This window comes from Oryctolagus cuniculus, chromosome 2 (genome assembly GCF_051225735.1).
Source record: "Oryctolagus cuniculus isolate XC-2025 breed Fujian yellow rabbit chromosome 2, ASM5122573v1, whole genome shotgun sequence".
NCBI lineage: Eukaryota > Metazoa > Chordata > Mammalia > Lagomorpha > Leporidae > Oryctolagus > Oryctolagus cuniculus.
The window spans coordinates 109905787-109927894 of NC_142868.1; the positions used below are offsets into that span (position 1 = coordinate 109905787).

Consider the following 22108-nt stretch of genomic DNA (forward strand, 5'->3'; position numbering starts at 1 on the left):
ACTTTATCCCTAGAACAGATTTAGAGAAAATAGAATTCTAAAAAAAAATTATGAGTAATTTTTATTTATTTTTTAAATATTTATTTATTTATTTGCAAGACAGAGTTACACACAGAGAGAGAAGGAGAGGCAGAGAGAGAGAGAGAGTTCTTCCATCTGCTGGTTCACTCCCCAGTTGGCCACAATGGCCGGAGCTGCACTGATCAGAAGCCATGAGACAAGAGCTTCCTCTGGGTCTCCCACATGGGTGCAGAGACCCAAGGACTTGGACCATCTTCTACTGCTTTCCCAGGCCATAGCAGAGAACTGGATAGGAAGTGGAGCAGCCCCAGGACTGCATATTGCTTCATCTAAAAAAAAAAAAAAACTCTTTGAAATGTTGTATCATTGTATCATTATGTACTTTCCTTATAAGGATGGTATAAATTTTTTTCATTGTTTACCATTTATTCACATATAGGAAACCTCTGGCAAAAGTATCCTAGCAAATTTAATAGTTGAAAACTACAACTTATTATGGTGTGAATTTCTGAGATGTCAAACATGTTATTAAGTCTTGATTTGTCATTTATGATTCCTTCAGGTCATCTCACAGATTCATTGTAGATCATGGATCCACAGTGTTCCATTCATAAACAAAAATAAATCAGTCCTGGCTGGTGAAGATTTCAAAATATTAGAGGTAGATAAGGTACATTAAATTAGGAGAAACTCCATAAGCAGTTTTCAAAGTCTGAGACTGAATTTTCATCCTATCCGAAGAACAAGCAATGGCTTGAAAGACCCAGTGTGAGGGCCAATTGGGTTAATGCCCTGGCTTGAAGTGCCAGCATCCTACATGGGCACCGGTTCAAGTCCTGGCTGCTCCACTTCAGATCCAGCTCTCTGCTACAGCCTAGGAAAGCACTGGAAGATGGCCCAGGTCCTTGGGCCCCTGCACCCACTTGGAAGACCTGGAAGAAGCTCCTGGCTCCTGGCTTCAGATCGACGGAGCTCTGGCCATTAGTGGATGGAAGACCTGTCTCTCTCTCTCTCTCTGCCTCTCATCTCTCTGTGTAACTCTGGACTTTCAAATAAATACATAAATATTTAAAAAAATAAAAGTCCCTGTGTGGCAGAGCTTCTCACACCTTAGACCAGGTCTCCTCCCTGCTTCTCTTCCCTCCCTCCACAAGAATTACCTGGCCAAGTTCTCTCCCACATGCTCATTCAGTGCCTAGAAAGCTCTTCTGCCTCAAGGCTCTGGGCACATGCCTTCCATATCCCAGTACAACAGCAGCTCTCTCTCCAGTCCACGTTGATCCTCTTCTCCTGCTGCATTTTGCTCCATGCTCAACTGATAGACGTGGCTATTTTTTGGTTTTGTGTTTACTGTTACCTTTACTAATTCCTCTGAAGAAAGGAGTTCTATCTTTTTGGGCTATGGCTATCTCTCCAGTGTCTGGAATGATTCATTGTGAATGGTAGACAATATATTTTACATGTAGGAGGGACATTCAAAGTCAGTGCAAAAAGGCAGGGTGCTTATCTGTTTTCTGTTACTATAATGTAATGTCCGAGGCTGGATAACTTATCAAAAAAGAGGTTGCTTAGAGGTTTAAAGGCATGGAACCTACACCTGCTCTTCTAAAGTGAGGACTCCTTAGTTGATAGCAGGAGTACATAAGGAAGAGAGTCACATGGTGAGATATGAAGCCGGCATGAAAGCAAGGATCTAATCTTGCAACCTTCCACTAGAGCTCATTTCTTATACATTCCACCATCTCTCACCACCATCACACTGTGAACTAACCTTCCAACATATAAGCTCACGTTGTACCCAAACTATGTAGGCAACAAGGTGCAGGACCATTAATAAATCTCTAAAAACATCTTGATTGAGGCCTTGAAGGCAAAGTCAGATCAGAAATTAGAACAATATTTTAAAACTCTGGGCTAGGCACCAAGCAGAACAGCCAACTTAGGAACTGAAGAATAAAAGCTAATTCCAGGGGGACAGTGAGAAGCAGAACAAATAGGACAAGTTGAATCTGGCAATGGAAAACCATGGATGATAAGCTGACAAGTTTCAGGGACTCTGAAAATCAGAATGCATGCATGAGGACTCTAAATATACCACAAAGCCATTTTCTAAATTCACAACATGCATGTAATGCAGATTGAGAATGTTCTCATGAAGAGAAAGTATGTCCCGGTTTAAAGTTTTCCTGGTATTGCACTTGTCTACAATACATGCAACAAATGTTTATTATAAATCTACAATCACGTATTCCCACTCTGTTAGTGAAGACATTCTTTTAACTTTCTATTTCCTGACACGCTGTGTGATAACATCATCTCTTACGTTCTGACATGACAGCAGCATTCCTTCAGTATGTTCCTTTGCCTCAACATCTATTTTCCAAACAGGTGTATTTTCATTTGAAAATCTATGCTTGACATGGGTTCTTGCTCTCTGCACTATGTTATCTGATTAAACAAAAGTGTTTATTGCTAGGTGTTGCTACTGTTCACCAGACAAGGAAGTATTTCACTACACAGTTCTAATTATGTGCATCCGCCAGGCTTATGAATACTTTGGAGAAAAGATTTGCTTACAGTATTTCATAGCTTTGAGGATGCTTTATTGACCAGAGCTATTTTTCATTTTTTATAACTCTCTTTCCCTTTGAAAACAATATGTACAAGAAATGCCACTTCTTCGGCTTTCTAAAATATTTCCAAGAAAGAAATAAGTATTCATTACAGACTAAAATTTTACTTGGGGTAACAGCCATATAAAACTTAGTCTTCTGTATGTTCAACTCTTAAGAGGTTATTAAAGTCACGCTTGAAGCTAATGAACTTAATTTGTGAAGACATTGGCCAAAATGCCTCGGACCGTATGTAGTTATCTCACTCTATGTCCTCCGTAAATACCTAGCTGCCCAAACTGGTAACAGATAAAACCTTCTTTACAGGCTGCTTATTTAACAGGGAAGATGAATGATGTAAAGGTCTGTTTTCATTGGCATATTTATAAAAAATGTCATGAAAGTTTACTTAAGGTTATTGGATTTGATTGACATTCATAAACAGAAGAATCTCCCAATTAATTGAATATATTCCCTAATTATCTTTGTTTTTCAAGTTTGACATAGTATACCTATTTTCACATTTCTGAAGAAATAAGTTGCAGAAGTAATTTTTGTATGGTAATTAATATATAGCTATGATGCTTTTTTTTTTTTTTACAGAAAAAAAGCCCTAAAAACATCCGTGTGCAGGTTTTTGTGAGCACATACATTTCAACTCTCTGACTACTAGCTAGGGAGCAGTGTTGCATTCCATGATCAGATTATGCTTAGCTATATAAAAAACTACCAAACTCTCTCCCCAAGTGCTGGAGCCATTGTCATTCCACCAGCAATAAGTGAACAAGTGAGGGGTGCTGTTGCGCCTCACCTTCACTAGCTTGGTGTTGGCCATGTTTAGATATTGACCATTCTAATAGGTATAGAATGGCTTCCTGCTGTTGTCAGAATTTATTCCCCTGATGATGTACCATATGGAGTATCTTTCCATAGGCTTATTTGCCACCTATGTCTTTTATCAGACATATTTTTTTGAAAATACTTTTCTCAGTCTGTGACTTGTCTTTTCATTCTCTTAATATTTTTACTCATTTTTGTTTCCATAGATTTATTTTTAGAAATTACTAATTATATAAAATGAACACATTTCATATATTTCATATATATAGATTTAAGACATAGTGATATTTTCCCACCCTACCCTCCTTCTAACCCAAGTTCCCAAACCACATCCTCCTTCTTTACTTATTATTTCTTTTAATTTTGACAATGATATGCTTCTAGTTTATTTTATAATCCTAAGATTATAATCTTAATAATCCTAAATAAATTATTCAACAAATGGTAATCCTAAGTAAATTATATAATCCTAAGTAAATTATTCAACAAATAGTAAGAAGAAAAAAAAACACTGGAGCTCAACAGTAGAGACAAGGACTGTAAACAATCATTGATTCTCAAAATGTCAATTTTACTCATATACATTGCATTTTTGTACTTTATTAGTTACCACAGATCAGGGAAAATATATGGTATTTGTTTTTTTGGAACTGGCTCACTTCACTAAGTACAGTGGTTCCCAGTTTCATCCATTCTGTTGTGAAAGACAGGATTTAATTCTTTTTGATGGCTTAGTAGTATTCCATAATTTAATATACCACATTTTCTTTGTCTAGTCATCAACTGATATCCAGTCATGGCTTGATTCCATATCTTAGCTATTGTGAATTGAACTGCAATAAACATAAAATACAGATAACTCTTCCATATGCTGTTTTCATTTCTTTTGGGTAAATTCCAGGAGTGGGATGTCTGGTCATATGATAGATGTATTTTCAGATTTCTGATGAATCTCCATACAGTCTTCTACAAAGGCTATACTAGTTTACATTCCCAGCAGATGAGGATCAAGGTATCTTTTTGCCCATGTCATCACCAGAATTTATTATTTTTTGATAATAGACATTCTAACCCGGGTGAAGTAAAATTTCACTGTGGTTTTTATTAAAGAGAGTTATTGTTAATGTTTTCACATGTGTAGTCATGTTTGCATATTATTTTATTTATTTTAGTTTTAACTTTTAATAAAATATTTTATCAAGAATATTTTCTTCTGTTCCATAAGGATAAGTGTTTTCTACCTGAATGCATATTGAAAAGTATCAAGTGGTTTAGTTAAATCTATTACTAGTGTTATATATATATATATATATATATATATGTATGTATATATATATTTCCTGTTTCATAATGTTAAAATCTATAGTATTTCATTTTAAGATAAGTGGTAGCCAATATATAGACTACAAAAAATTTAATGTATGTAAGTGAAATTGACATCTTGAGATTTGATTATTGTTTATAGTCCTTGTCTATATTGAATTCTTTATTTAGTGCATCATTGATCCTGTAATTATGAAGTAAATTAAAAATATGGTATCACAACAATTAAAAAAGAGAAAAGAAAGAAGAAAGGAGGGAGGGGAAGAGAGAGAGAACTATCACTGTATTCTTAGAATTGTATCTATGAATGACTTGAAATTTATTCTCTTCAAATTAATAAAAGTAAATAAATAAGAGATGTATAAATGGCATTCCTGAGATATTTTTAAACTCGTTATGGTATATAAACATTCTTGTCCTCATTGCTTTCTTTGGAGAACTACCGTCTCAGAGAGATTTTGCCTGTGATTTTTTTTTAATTTTTAAGTTAATAATGCAGAGTTTCTGACAATAAAATTTACTCATTGCACTATTCAGTTTTTTAATGTCTATTTATTGGAAAGGCAGAGTAACAGAGAAAGACAGAAGGAAAGAGGAATGTTCCATCCACAGATTCACTTCCCAAATGCCTGCAACACATAGGACTTGCAAGGCCAAAGCCAGGAGCCCTGCACTCCATCCAAGTATTTGGGGCATTATGGGATACCTCCCAAGCATGCATAGCAGGAAGTTGGACAGGAAGTGGAGCAGCCAGATAATCCCAAAATGAGATGCAAGAGTCCCAAGGGATGGCCTAACCCTAATCCATTTTCTTAGAATGCCTGCCCCAAGTTGCTAAGTTCCGTGAGCTGTAATCAATGTATATAGTCATATAACCACTATTGCAATATAAGAGTATTTTTGTAGTTCCTGAAGAAATTTTCCTTATTATTTTTTGTAGTGTCTACCTCCCTCCAAACTCTAGCCTATAGCTGTATCTATCTGTTTTGTGTCTCCATAATTTTGCCTTTCCTAACTTTCCATATGGAATCATATCATAGACTTATCTGATATGTAGACTTTTGAGGGAATTTTTTTTGACTTAGAGTAATGCTTTTGAGATTAATTCATCTTGTTGAATTACTAACTGTTTTTTCTCCTATTTTTTTTTTTGAGCAATGTCCCAGTGGGGGGGATGAACTATTGTTTTCTCCATGCATTAGTTGATAATAATTTCACTGCTTCCTATTTTTATCAACTTTATGAAGTCTTATGCCCATCTACATGGAGTACTTCGTGTCTACTGAATTTTCATTTCACAGTGGTGATGACCGAGAAATAGGATCTGGTGTTTATGCGCAGTGGATTAAACAGCAGCCTGCAAAGCTGGCATTTTAAATGGGCACCATTTGGAGTCTGGAGGCTTCACTTCCAATCCTGTTCACTGCTTAATGCACCTGGGAAAGCAGTAGAAAATGCCCCAAGTATTTGGGTCCCTGCCACCCATGGGGGAGACCCAGATGGAGTTCCATGCACCTGCCTTCACCCTGGCCTAATCTGGCTGTTGTGGCCACTGGGGGAGTGCACCAGAGGATGGAAGCTCTCTCTCTCTCTCTCTCTCTCTCTCTTTCTCTGTCTCTCCTTTTTTTCTCTCTCTGTAACTTTGCTTTTCAGATAAGTAAGTCTTTAAAAATGAAAACTGATAAATTGAATGTCTGGGTCATAAGATAGTTCTATACTTAAACCCTAAACATTATTAAGCTGTGTTCTAAAGTGGTTAAGCCATTTTGCATCCCAACAAGAAATATATTTGTACGCATTGTACTTACATTTCTTTTTAAATGTGTAGCTTTGATACACATATTAAAGTATACTGAAATGGCTCCACAGTTTGTACATTTTACACTGAGTTATTTTATCTTTTACGTTAGGCAATTTCAACATCTAATTTCCCCAGGTTTATCTGTTAATGTCATTTTTTTCCTGATTCTGACTTCTGGTCAATTATTCTCTTGTAGGCTTGGCATTATTATCACAAATTTTAAAATTATTGGTTCATTTGCTATAATTCTATAAGAATTCCAAGGGCCTAATTCAGAATTACTTTCTTCCAGAAAGAGTTTCCATTTGCCAGTCAGGCAGGTTTGCTGTTGTCACTTTAGCTAATGCTTCCTGAGTTTTAACTTCATAGATTGTGTTTCTGCCCCACCTACATGAATGTACCCAAGGCTGAGTTCACAATCTCAAAACACCCTTCTGCATTTTCAATAGAGAACCACACTAACTGTTACCTTAGCTCATGGAGTTCCAACGGCTGCTTCTCCCGTCTTTCTGGTCCTCCTCTTATCCTTTCTTCTCCTTTTATTTCTACTTCTTTTTTTTTAAAGATTTTATTTTTTCTAAAGATTTTGTTTATTTATTTGAGTGGTAGAGTTACTGACAGTGAGAGCGAGAGACAGAGAGTTGGTTCACTCCCCAGATGGCCGCAACGGCTGGAGCTGCGCGGATCCGAAGCCAGAAGCCAGGTGCTTCTACCTGGTCTCCCATACGGGTGCAGGGGCCCAAGCACTTGGGAAATCTACTGCTTTCCAAGGCCGTAGCAGAGAGCTGGATAGGAATTAGAACAGCTAGGACTCAAGTCTGTGCCCATATGGGATGCTGGCACTCAGGCTTTACCCGTTACACTACCGTACTAGCCCCTGAAATATGTCTTTTGTTTTTTGCATTTTAAGCTTTTATTTAGTGAGAAAGATGCACAGGACAGTGAGAGCTTTATTTAAGAGAGAGAGGCAAATATGGGTTCATACTGAGCACCAGGAACCAGCCACATGGAGGCGTATCTAGGCCAGGAAGCCTAGGGCATGTGACTGGAAGACCACGTGCCCTGGAGGTACAGGGCTACAGCAAGCCCCCTCCTGGCAAGAGCCCAGGGCCGAAGAGAAGGCCCTGAAATATGTCTTGATCTCTCCTTCTCTCCCTGTCTTCCCCTCCCCCTCTCAGCCTTTCAAATAAATAAATAGACATTAAATGATTTAACATTAAAATTAGAAACTCTAAAGGTGGATGGTTCCCCTAATGACTAAGATAAATGCATCCCACTTACAAGTGTCTGGGTTGGATTCCCAGGTCTTGCTCCTGACTCTAGTTTTCTGTTAATGTAAACTCTGGTTGTAACTCTGTTGGCTGAAATAATTGGATCCTGTCACTCCTGTGGGAAATCTGGATTGACTCCTGGCGATGTGGCATTTGGGGAATTAATCAGTAGATGGAATTTCTCTTCTCCCTTCTCTCTGCCCCTCGGGTAAATAAATACTTATTTTTAAAATAAGCAATTCTTTTCGTGATAGTCAAAAACTCGGAACACTCTACAATTTTTCAAAAGTACAGTGAGTAAACTGATGATGGTATGTTCATAGAGCAGAATCCTACGCAGCATGAAAAATAACTACTGAAACATGGATTGCAAAGATGTGATGTTAAGTGAGAAATGTTAGACACGAAAACTGTATTTTATGTATTACGTTTACAGGAAGTTCCACAGAAAGCAAGACTAATCCATGAGAGCAGTAAGAATGACATCCTTGGGGATTACTGTTCAGAGCAGGCAATGAGAATCTTTCATTGTTACTGGAAATTTTCTATTGAATATCTATTGATATTTTCCCCCTTTATGAAAACCACATTTTGGGGCCAGTGTTGTGGTCCAGTGGGTTAAGCCATCACTTGCCACACCAGCATTCCATATCAGAGTGCTGCTCTGCTTCTTATAATGGCTTGTTGTTAATGAACCTGGAAAGGCAGCAGAACATGACCCAGGTGCTTGGGCCCCTGCCACATGCCAATGAGATCTGCATGGAATTCTGGGTCAGCCTGCATTGGCTCTGACTATTGAGGCTGTTTTGGGAGTGAACCAACAAATGAAACATCCGTCTGTCTCTCTGTCTCTATGTCTCTCTCTTTCTCTCTATGGCTCTGCCTTTTGAATAAATAAGGAAAATAAGTAAGTAAAATAATCAACTATTAATTATTAAATAAAGTAGCATGATCAGTTTGCTAATGAGTAGAAAACTAAATGCTTGGATCACTAATATAAGTCACTGGAAGGTTATGGAAATTGATTAATAACTAACAGAAATAGAATAATCTATCTGAATCCACAGGTCAATAGGACTGATTGAACTGATTTGACAAAATTTTTTTTTTTTAAGATTTGTTTATTTTTTTGAAAGTCAGAGTTAAACAGAGAGAGGAGAGAGAGAAATCTTCCATCTGATGGTTCACTCCCCAATTGGCTGCAACGGCCGGAGCTCCACTGATCCAAAGCCAGGAGCCAGGAGCTCCTTCCGGGTCTCCCATGTGGGTGCAGGGCCAAAGGACTTGGGCCATCTTCTACTGCTTTCCCAGGCCACTGCAGAGAGCTGGATTGGAAGTGGAGCAGCCAGGACTTGAACCTGCGCCCATATGGGATGCCAGCGCTTCAGGCCAGGGCATTAACCCACTGCGTCACAGCGCCGGCCCTGAGTTGATAAAATTTGTTCTTTATTTTCCTTCCCAGAGATTTTTCATGCCACTTTTGAAACTATACAGACAAGAAATATGTTTTCCTGTTACTCTTGACTCTACTAAATATCATTTGCTCCTCACATTAATTTCCTGAGATTCAAATATGCTCTTTCTAAGTCAAATACAAAACATTTGCATGTGAAAAATAGGCTACATTTCAAAACATACTTCCCTGTATTAAAAATTAGTTGTGCTTTCTTATTTTTAGGATTCAATACATATGTAATGAACATTACTTCAGAGGATTATTACAATGTGAACCGAACTTAGTTTATTTTCAATTCTAAGCAAACACTGTCAAAACAGAATAAAAAAAAAAAAAAAACCCTTTAGAATGTTTTTCAAAACAAAACTAACCAACCAACGAAGTCTTAAATGTAAAAATAAATAGATATTGCCAATCTGGCAAAACTCCTAGGATGAGAAGCCTCAAGCACGAATCATTGTCCATTTAATTTATTCACGTTTCCTATCAAGTTGTTATGACTTCTTTTTTTAAATGAAGAAAACATTAAAGTAATATTGCTTCCTTCGAAACTTGGTATCTATGGCTTATACCTTGTGATGTTAATTAAAAACATAATTTTTATGTACTTATCACAAAGGAAATATCATTTCATTAAAATCCAATTAGATTCAGACAATATCTGTAAAGACTACAGAATCATTGCTGTTTGAACACAAGCAGCTTTGTTCTGTTTTCATTACTTGAATAAAAGCAACCACAACAAACAATCAAAGAAAAAAATTATTAATCTCTGAGGTTACAGACACACTTGCATTTTGAGTAGTATCTTGTTAGGAAGAAAAAAAAAAGGAAGATTTCTAACTGCAGTTGACCACATTTCCAGTTGTTCTTATTTGTCTTTTCCCAAGAAAAATAACTTTCAGTCTATACTTACGGTAAGTCAAAAAATTCATTCAAGACGAATGGATTTCAAAAAAAAATTTGCACCAAAATAAATTTAGCTTTTAATTCATTTTCCATGAACTTTCTGAAGTACCCTTGTGTGTATGTGTATGCGCCTATGTGTGTATTAAGACCTAGGTCAAAAGATATGCAAGGGTCACTTTAAGATGCACAGTAAATTAGAAGTCTGCGTTGTCATTAAAAATAGTAATAAAATAAACACAAGCAAAAACTAGAAACATATTGTGGCATTTATAGATTTTCACTTACTGTATCTTCTGAGTTAATAGACAGAGGCACAAAGTCAGAACTAGAGATTTAAGGAGCTGACCTTTTGTTTGGGGAATCAAAACATACAGCTGTGGAGCATACAGAACTTAGCACACTGCACTTGGAAGGGCTGCCTGGAAGGGGTGCGCTGAGTATTTTTTTTTGACAGGCTTAGCACCAAGGGGGCCACATATTAGGGATTTAATAAATACCTCTTTCAGTGGGAGATGTGTTGGAACAAGGAGTAAACTGTAAATACTTCTGTGAGCAGGTGCAGCAGAGTCTGTAGAACTGCCTCAATTCAGAAGAGCCAGGATTTTAGCACAACTCAGCCACTGATTATCTGTTACATGAGGCAAGCTAACTAAATGCTTATAGCTCTACTTTCTTTATTGGTAAAATACTGTTAATAATGGAAACTTCTTTAAAGAAGACTTGAGTATACAGTGTGTCTGAATATGAAAACTTCTAAGAACACTAATATGCAATGTTCAGTAGTGGTTTCTTATTAGTAGTACTATTTTGAATCCTATGGAGACATGTATTTGTAAAGCAAAGGAGGCCATAATCCTTTTCCCAAGTGCTTTTATGTGAATATATCAATAATTAGAAGAGCTTTGGATTTTTTCCAATATTTAAAGGCATATTACTAAAATTCTGCATAATATTCCATATTAAATCCACAATAGTCTTACACATGTAAAGTGTATACACTGTTTCATTAAATCTAGGATAAAAATGGTTCATTGTGCACCCGGTGGAAATTCAGTATGTTTATAGAATGGTTGAATGGAGAAAAGCTCAATGAAATGGAAAACAGTGCAATGTGTTCAATTATGTAAAATTAATCCAACATAAAATAAAAATTTTCTCTAAAAAACTCTCCCTTAAAAATTAAATAAATCTCACTCATTTATTCATAAATGACATAACATTTAAATCTAGTAGGTTTTATTTATCTTTTTTATTTAATTTAAGTAAACATCAATTCTGAGCCAAAGTTTGTTTTCTCTAGATTTTTATAAAATGAAAATGGCACAGCAGTTTATCTGTACCCCGTATTGGAGTATCTGGGTTTGAGTTCTGGCTCTGCTTCCAATTCTAGCTTCCTGCTAACGTGCACCATGGGGGTAGCATTTGATTCCCAAGTATGTAGGTCTGTGTCATCCATGGGGGAGACCTGGATTGAGTTCCAGGCTCCTATATTTAGTTCCACAATAGCCCTGGCTGTTACAGGCTGTTTGAATGAAATCAGTGAAATAGGAGTTCTCTCTCTCTCTCTCTCTCTCTCTCTCTCTCTTTCTTTCTCCTTCCCTCCCTCCCTCCTTCCCTCTTGCTGCCTTTCACATAAAACCTTTGTTTTTTTTTAAAAAAATGAAAGCTCACATTGTAACAGGTTTTAGAGATTAAATCACAAATCACTTTTCAAGGCATGGTTGAATCATAATTTTGTTGGGTTTCTAATGGCTATTATCTGTGCTATGATCCTATTCACACAGCTCTTTCTTCCAGGTGACAGTGAACTTCTTGAATTGTCGTTTTCCGCTGGTGGTTTTTGTTTGTGTTTACATTTTAATATTTATAGTTCTCTTCTTCCTGACACTTGCATATAACTCAATCATTTTTACTGTGTGGAATACAAAGTAAGAGAATTTGACAATAACAACTGCATGCACCTGTGTTAGTTGTCCTTGTCATTAACTTAGACCAGAAAGACAGAGCACACTACATTTAGTATGACTTAAGGGCAATCCTGCCCAGTGGGGAATGTGTGTCATGGAACAGGGAGTGTGGTGTGGATGTGAAAACTGAAAACTCTCCTTCTTTCTTCATAAACTGCCGACACCCACCACATAAGGCAGCAGATCTGAAACGAAATGATCTGACCTCCCCATTAAAGTTCTGGTCAGTTTGATAGTCTCATCCCTGGCTACTCCAACTGGCCTACTAGTCATTATCCAAACCAATTTCTGCTTGCTTTGACAATGCTACTTCTTTTATTTTTAAAAATTGTTTGATTTATTTATTTAAGAGACAGAAAGACTGAAACACACACACACAGGAGCGAGAGATGAGAGAGAGAGGAAGGGAGAGGGAGTCCTTCCCCTGATTTACTCCCTAAAAGCCCACAGTAGCCAAGATTGGGTTGGGCCAACGCTGGCAGCTGGGAACTCAATCTAGTGCTCCCATATAGGTTGTAGGAACCCAAGCACTTGAGCCACACTGCTGCCTCTTGTGGTCTGCTTGGCAGGATGCTAAAGTTAAGAGTTAGAGCCAAGAACTGAACCTAGGCACTCTAACGTGGAAAGTGAGGTCTTATCCAGCAGGCCAAATGCCAATTCCTGTTTATTTTTAATGCCATCCTGCTTCTTCTTTGGCAATTTCAAAGTCTTCCTGTTCTGAACCTGCATTATAAATCCTTAATAGAACTCATTATGGCTTCAGCAGAAAGCGAAAGCATTACTTTTGAATAAAGCGCTCCGTCAGCTCTTAGCAAGTAAGACATTTCAGTTGACAAAGTTGAAGGCATCTGTGCAGCTTTTTGTCCCTTTCTCAACTGCACACAAAATCTAAGGGCAAGTATGGTTCTTGTACACAGTGAAATGCACAGGTGAGTGAATAGCTTTATCGGTTTATTAAATATGAACAACTATTCACAAATGTGATATAATCCACCTGTGCTTGCTAAATGAACAATTTACTTAAGGCTTCCAATTTCTTTAAGTCTGCGTAGAATGAGCAAACTGAAAAATTCAGGCAGGTGTTTGGAATAGCAGTGAAGACACTGCTTGGGACACACACATTTCATGTTAGAGTGCCTCATTTGATTCCTATTTAGCCTGCTTCCATTCAGCTTCTTCACAGTGTGCACACAGAGGGCATCAGATGAGGTTCAGGTACTTGAGTCCCTGCCGCCCTTGTGGGAGACCCAGATGAATTCTGGGCTCCTGAGTTCGGTCTAGCCCAAGCCTTTCTGTTGAGGACATTTGGGAAATGAACAATACATTGCAGTTTTCTCTATCCCTCTCTCTCTCTCTCTCTCTGCCTTTCAGATAAAATGAAATTTTATAAACATAGTTAATAGATTTAACTTTTATGAGATCTTTGCTTATCTTATTCAATTCCTCAAGTCTTAGAAAGAAATGTAAACTGGGATTTTCAATGGTTATCTCAATTTCCCATAGGTAACATTGCAAGTTAAATACCCACAGAAACACACACAAATGCATACACGTATTTATAGTCATTTAAGAATAAATAGAAACAAAGTTACACAATTGGGCCCCAAACTTAGTTATAGAAAGTAGGCTACGGGAAGAGTAGACAGATAATCACATCTATGTGAGGTACCATGTGGGAAAGGACAGATAAGCAAGGAAGTACTTCTCAGAAGCCTGGCTTTTAATTCTGGACAAAAGAACGCTTTGGGAAAAAAGCAACATTCCTGCTGAATTTCTACAAGGACAGGAATCCAGCAGGAGAGGGCCGTGGAGTAAACGGGTAACCTGTTTTTTGTTTTGTTTTGTTTTTTATTAAATAGAAATGACAATTAAACAAGACCAAGAACTGAGAGGAGTTATTCTTTTTCAGCACCACAACAGAGTTCAACACATTTTGACAGATTTTTCTCCACTGCCATAGCAATGTTCATAGCAGATTAGCAATATATAGTGATTTTCAATAAAATGTCAACACTTCTCATTACCGTGTGTTTAACAATGGTATCTCACTCAAGAAAATATTGTGACTTAGATCTCCAAGGTAAATATTATGAAATGAGGGCTAATACTGGTTGTTCAATAAAAGTGCAGCAGCAGCATATTTTACTCTGCTTGCAAAATTCCTTAAAATGACATTTAACTACAAACTTTCATTCCCAAATATCGGGTATAATATTTGTCAGCACTCATATGATAATTTGATTACAATGACATGATTTTTGACATTTCTGTGAAAATTGTGAAATCTTCATAATGAAGAAATGATCATGAATTTTCAGGATTTTTTCTCTTCTCAAAATCCCCTTCAATAGGGAAAGAGGCAAGAGAATAAATTTGTTTTGGAAAAACAGATGATATGAATAATGTAAATAATTTTTACAAATGCAGAACATGGCACATGGTTAAACCAAAACTAATGTGATCAAAATTCAAGGGTTTTTCTCAAAGCAATTTTTAAAGGTCATTAAAATAATAAAGAAAATTGAATTTTAAATTATGTTTTCTGAGAACTAAAAATTATAGCATGAAAATAGTGGTTAAATGGATGAAAAGGCAACAAAACTGCATTAATATTGTTCAACTGGGTTTAAATAGGCTTTCTGTAGTGCACCTCACCTAAGAATGGACCTGCATGATCATAGGGTTTATGTGTGTTCAACTATACTGGGAAACACTGCAGTTTTCATGGTGCTTGTACCAAAGAACCTCTTCTCCAGCTCTGAATAGTTTCTGTTTCTATCTGGGGCAGTGTTGTAGAACAGCAGGTTAAGCCTCTGCCTTCAGTTTCGGCATCCCATATGAGTGCCAGTTGGAGTACCAGCTGCTCCATTTCTGATCCAGCCCCCTACTGATGCTCCTGGGAAGACAGTGGATGATGGCCCTAGTGCTTGGGTCCCTGCCGCCCACTTGGGAGACCTGGATGAGCTTCCAGACTCCTAGCTTTTGCCTCCCCCAACCCTAGCCGTTGAAGTTATTTGGGGAGTGAACCTGTGGATGAGATCTCTCTCGCTCTCGCTCTTGCTCTCTCTCTCTGTAACTCTGTCTTTCAGACAAATAAATAAATACTTATTCTTTAAAAATTGTTTTTGCGTGTGCTTTACGGAGTTTGGTTTAAAAGTTTCCCTTTATCTCCTGTTCCACTTTGCATAGATTTCAGTTACCAACATGCAACAATGATTCAAACACATCCAATGAAAATTCCTAGAAATAAACAATTTGTTAAGTTGTAACGTGTATGCATTTCTGAGTAGTGAGATGAAATCTTGAGCCTTCCTGTTCCATCTCATCCAGAGCCTGAGTCTGCCCTCTGGTAAGTGCATCCAGGCTGTATAAAATAGATTCTCATTAGTCACTTGACTTCAGTTATCAGATAATCGTAACTGAGAGATGATATGTAGGAAAAGGACAGAAGACCAATTAAGTACACCCCAGGGTATGACATGATCTTTGTACATAAAGAGACTTCTGGAAGGAAGAAATATTGCAGCTGAAACCCAAGACAGTGGGAACCAAGAGGGGTAGGTCATGGATATTACAGTATCACAGTGAATGGCCCCCAAAGGCGAAAGTGGTGTTGCTGGAAATTCAGATACACAACAGGGAAGTTGTACAGTTCGGCCTTTGAGTGAAAAGTGAATGTTCTCAATGAAGAAAGAAGAAATAATGTATGCACAAGCTGCTAAGATCTAGTAAGAATGAAACGTGGTATACATAGACTTCAGTACTAACCTCAGTTTCAAGCATCCACTGGGGGGATCTTATGATGTATGCCCTGCAGATAAGGAAAGAAGTGCTGTATTATTCAATTCTGCAGTTTCTGTCCACTAGTTAATGTAAAATACCTCAATCTGTTTTTAATATGAATTCATTAATGGTAAGAATAATGTTATTGTCACATGTTCCATCACCATTTTTGTTTCCAGTTCCATGAAATGACTATTCTTGTGCCATCTATTTTATGCCAGGAATTTTTCTTACTGAATTTTAAGAGTTTTTAAAATGATTTCTTATAATGTTTGTTTATTTAATTTGATATTCACTGAGACACACACCTGCACACACAGAGAGAAAGAGAGAGAGAATCTCCCATCCTCTGGTTCACTCTACAAATGCTCATAACAGGCCTAAGTTAGGAGCTGGGAACTCAGTCAGGGTCTCCCGTGTATGTGGCAGGGGCCCAAGTACTTGAGCCTTCACCCGTTGCCTCCCTGGCTGGAAACCAGGAGCACAGCCACAACTTGAACTCAGACCCTCCAGTCGGGTTTCAGCCATGGCATGTGGCATCTTAATCACTGAGTCAAAAGCATGCCCTCCCTTTTTTCTATATATTCTGATCACTAAACTAATGACATTTCCATAGGCTATGTGATACAGACACTGTTTCTCAGTTTTATAGTAGTGTTCACATTTTGGTGATAACAAGTATTTTTTTAACCTTAATGGGATTGAATTATTCAATATACATTCAATATTTTACTTTGTGTCTTATTGTTAAAAGCCCTACTTATGTCACTATAAAACTATTTCATGTTTCTTTTAATATTTACAAGTTAAATTTCTCCATTTGGTTTACTCCATCTTTAATTTACTTTGGAGTATAGTATGTGATGAGGAAGCTATTTTAATTTTATTTTTATTTTCAAAAGGCAAAGCTAATTATCCAATCTCCAGTTACTGAAAAGCCCATTCTTTCTCAAGTAAGGAATTTTTCCTCTTTCATACATGCAGTTTCCCTGTGGGTGTGGGCTCCCTTTCTATGTAAGTTACCCACTGAAGCTGTCACTCTTTGGGATTCACCTGTATGGGGAAGGTTATTTTCCTCTCCAACCTTTCACTGCAAAATCTCAGGATTTGTGTCCTGATTGTAGACATTCAAACTGTGCTGTGATTTGGACTGTAGTCCCTAGTGGTCAGTTTGTGTCCCCAGAGGTGACTGCATTCTATGGCTGCCTGGCACTTATTGACTGACATGTACTTAAGATTTCTGGGGGCCAGCACTGTGGCTCACTTGGTTGATCCTCCGTCTGCTGAATCCCATATGGGCGCCGGGTTCTAGTCCTGGTTGCTCCTCTTCCAGTCCAGCTCTCTGCTGTAGCCCAGGAGTGCAGTGGAGGATGGCACAAGTGCTTGGGCCCCTGCACTCACATGGGAGACCAGAAGGAAGCACCTGGCTCCTGGCTTCGGATGGGTACAGCTCCAGCCGTTGTAGACACTTGGGGAGTGAACCAATGGAAGGAAGACCTTTCTCTCTGTCTCTCTCTTTCTCTCACTGTCTAACTCTATCTGTCAAATAAAAAAAATTATAAAAAAAATTCTGAAGTCCTAGTTTTAGAAATAGGGGTTTTATGAAAATACCTTGGTTTTCTCAGAGATTATTTTCCTACCAAGTATGCAAAAATGTCAAAATCATCCACTCGTTATTTAAATATTGACTTTATAATCATTGTTGATTCTTTAGTTTCTTTTTATGATATTTATTATTATAACCTGTTAGATTAATAAGTATATCTTTATAAAAATACTGAGGTTTATTAGTATATGGAAATTAAATACAGTAAGAGCTACTGTCAACTACTATCTCATTATTCCTTAAGGCATGATTCGCAGTAGCTCACTAAATGTAGGTCACTATTACACATGAGTGTAACATTTTATTTATTTATTTATTTATTTATTTGAAAGGCAGAGTTACACAGAAAGAAGGAGAGGTAGAGAGAGAGAGAGAGAGAGAGGACTTCCATCCACTGGTTCACTCCCCAATTGGCCACAACAGCTGGAGCTGCATTGATCTGAAACCAGGAGCCAGGAGCTTCCTTTGGGTCTCCCACATGGGTGCAGGGGTCCAAGGACTTGGGCCATCTTCTACTGCTTTCCCAGGCCACAAGCAAAGAGTTGGGTTGGAAGTGGAGCAGCTGGGTCTCCAATCGGCACCCATATGGGATGCCGGGACTACAGGCAGCGGCTTTCCCAGCTGCACCACTGTGCAGCCCTGAGCATAGTATTTTTAAAGTAAATACTTCACCATCTATTGTGAAAGACAAAGAGAGAGAATCTTCTGTCTGCTGTTACTTTAAATATCCAAACTGCCAGGACTAGACTGGGCCCAAGTTGGAAGCCAGGATCTTAATTCAGGTCTCACATGTAGGTGGCAGGAATCCAACCACTTGAGCTGTCACTGTTGCCTTTCAGGTTCTGTGTTTGCAGGAAACCAGAATCATGAGCTAGAGCTGAGAATCAAACTCAGGAACTGGTGTGGGATGAAAGCATCTTAATGAGCATCTTAACTGCTAGACTAAGTGTCTATCTATTATTTTACCTTAACAAGCAGAGCTCGTCATTGACTCCAGGATTATATACGTCTCAGGAGAATGATGACAGATCCTTCCTGAATTATATTTTATAGGCTTTGAAATGAACAGAACCATAAATAAGTCAATTAACAATAAACAAGATGAATTTTGAAATATTTTAAAAATGATGTATATTAGCAAACTTTATCTCTGTTCTGGAGACACATAGTATGGACTAATAATAAAGGGAATATCTTGTATATTGAAGCAACCACAGAAATGTCCTTATTCAAAATCCCATGGTCAATTCCTGTTACCTATTCCCCTTCCCCACCTCCAAAATTGCATCATTTTAATCTTATAGTGAACATTCAAAGAGACAAATCTTACCACGCTACTTCCTGAACTTTTTTTGTTATTCTTTGTTTTTAATTTTTAATTTTTAAATAGTTTTGACAGATTCGATGGGATTTGTAGGAACAATTCTAAGAACATAATGATAGTCCCTGTGTCTTGCCTCCACTCCTTTTCCTCCTCTCTCTCCTGACAGCCTGGTTAGTGACGGTAACAGAGTTGCTCATGGAATCATCCCAAGATCATTATCCTCAAACTTTTGTCCTGCATGAAAAATAATTGCCACACTTGCCAAGGGAGCATAATCTCAAGCTCTATTCCTAGAAAGTATCCACTGGGAGGTTGGGATGGAACTAGAAGTCTGTAGCACAGCAAGACTCCAGAGTCTGAGGCTGGTGCCCTGGCTCAATAGGCTAATCCTCCACCTGTGGCACCGGCACTCCGGGGTTCTAGTCCCGGTCGGGGCGTCGGATTCTGTCCCACTTGCTCCTCTTCCAGTCCAGCTCTCTGCTGTGGCCCGGGAGTGCAGTGGAGGATGGCCCAAGTGCTTGGGCCCTGCACCCACATGGGAGACCAAGGAGAGGCACCTGGCTCCTGGCTTCGGATCAGCGCGGTGTGGCGGCTGCAGTGTGCCAGCCGCAGCGGCCATTGAGGGGGTGAACCAATGGAAAAGGAAGACCTTTCTCTCTGTCTCTTTCTCTCACTGTCCACTCTGACTGTCAAAAAAAAAAAAAAAAAGACTCTGAAACAACATTTTACAGCATGCCTCAGAGTTTCCTTAGCAATGCAAGCCCCGTCTCCTAGAACAGCAGCGCCTCCAGCAGCCAATTCAGACACTGTCCAGACCCGCACTCTTGCACGACTGCTTGTACCAGAGAAAGTGGTAGTAAATTCCTTATCATGCATAAGAGACCCTTTACCATCTGAGGATTTCCTGCTCTTCTTACCATGACTGCTTTCCACCGTGTCTTCATCTTTTGCCTCTTATAGCATGACAAATTCTCAATCACCCCTTTGATTCTACCTGGAATATGCGTTTGCTCTCTCCCTCATCTAGAGATTCACAGGCATGTGTCAGGTAACAGATCAAGCCTTTTGATCTTCTGGTCTGGCAAATCAACTTTGGCTTCATTAGGCACACTAAAATCATCTTTCATCTGGTTGTATCACATTGTATTCCCAATGTTTTTGTCTATCTCCCTCATGCATGGTAAAGCATTAAATACAAAATCCATTTACATATATTTTTATTACCAAGATTAACAAAATATCTGTCATAGAGGATGCTCTTAATAAATATTTGTTTAGTCAATTATAGCCCATTTATTAGCTACACTGTCCTTGCTTGTGTTTTCATATCTAAATATTGTTGATACATAATGCCTGTTTTAGATCCCCTGCACATTCTCTAGGGTTTTAGAATCTCAAAATCACTGCTGTCTCTATGCTACTGACTGGGATAAATTAGTTTTTTTTTTCCTTTTTTGCTCTCTGGTGTGCCCTTTTTCCATTTTATCCCATCAACCCAAATGTGGAGTCACTCTCTTATATTACACACATGCACACAAGCGCACATACACACACACATACCTGGAAGTCTTTTGTGTGGCTATCAGGCTTTGCTAAGTGTCTGGGAGGAGAACATAGGGAGTTACATTAAATAACTTCAACAACCAGAAAGTATTATACAGGGATAGTTCAAAAGTTTGTGGAAAATTAAATGGTAAGTTCGTTTTGATGCAAAGAATCTTGAAATTTGTGCAGAATTTTTTCATAATATGCATTTTATGTGAAGATTTTATAGACTCTTCATGTAGCATCCCTATTCCTAAAAAAGAAAAAAAAAGTGGTCAATGTAAAGTTCTTAATGCATTAATCACAAATAATCACATAGGACCCTAGCCTATGTCCAATTTGTTGTACCTTCTAAATACCTATCTTACCCCTTCTCTCTTGTGTTTTTCCCAGTAATTCTGACTTCTGCTAATCAGCTGCCTCCACTTCCAACATTCAATTGTGAGTGTGCTAAGCTTCCCTCAAGCTATTCTGGGTAACAATAATGGCACATATCTGCTGATGCATTTATATTTGAGTCACTATTTTAAGTACAGAAACATGCACTCTTTTTCTGTTTCTCCTAACAGCTTCTGGGAGCATTCTCATTTTATAGGAAAGGAATCAAGAGACTGGTCTCAAGGTCTCACAGCCACAAAAGGCAGAGCCCAGGCCTGAGCCACATTTCAGCCATTTGTTGGGTCTACCTCACTCTCCTTCCCGCATCATCAGGATTATGAGACAGAGGCCCTAGTCATGTAACTCTGCATCTACAATGGATTTGTTGGCATTCTGATTTCCAGACCACTGGTGCCCATGAAGATCACCCCAACTCCATCAATCACTAGTGTCTTGTGCTCTTTCTTATTATCCTCAAACTCCTGCCCAAAGTCTTACAGCTTACTGCAAGGCATCATCTTATAAATACCCTGTGCTAGGGTTTCAATGTGTCTTCCAAAAGTCCATGTGCTGGAAACTTAATCCCTGAGAGAGGGTATCATAGAGAGGAGCAAGTAAAACCAGTGCAGCATCCAACCTTCCGGAAGCAAGGGAAAAAATTCATTCTGTCTCAGAATGTCCAAGCATCCTCCCTGTATTTTAACTGAGTAGAAGAGATGCACAAGTTGTGAAGGGAAAGCCTCAATTTGTCCTTAGAGACTCACAGGTGCATCACCAACCTATTTCTAGGCTGGTGGTTTCCAGTGTGTAGAGGCTAGTGTTTCTTAAGTGTTCCCCGACTTGTTTTAGTTTTGTGAAGCATTCTTTTTATAATCCATGACTTGCCTTTCAGCAATGGCACATGACTTGGTTCAGCGTTTGTTTCTGAATTTACAAAGTGGTATGTTAGGGCATCTTAACCTAATCTTACAAGGCTTCTTTGGGAAGTCATATATTTATGTAACATTTTGATATGTACCTGATTTAGGTCTTACTAATGAATCATTTTTCAAAGAAGAGGGGAAAAATACACTTGATTCTGAAATCCATAGACTGGTGGTATTTGTGATGGGTCATTTGAGAGACCATTAGGGTTCTTCACGAGTGTGGAGCCCTCATGATGACATTAGAGGCTTTATGAGAAGATGCAGGCATACTTCCTCTGTCTCACCATACAATATCATCTACCATATGACGGTGCAGCACTATTGGTCTCATCAAATGAAACAAGTT

The 22108-nt window shown here is 38.3% G+C and overlaps 1 pseudogene; it reads right to left on the reverse strand.

Moving 5' to 3' along the window:
- LOC127489661 (platelet-activating factor acetylhydrolase IB subunit alpha2 pseudogene) overlaps positions 1–22108 on the reverse strand; it is a 79761-nt pseudogene that overhangs the window by 10458 nt on the left and 47195 nt on the right.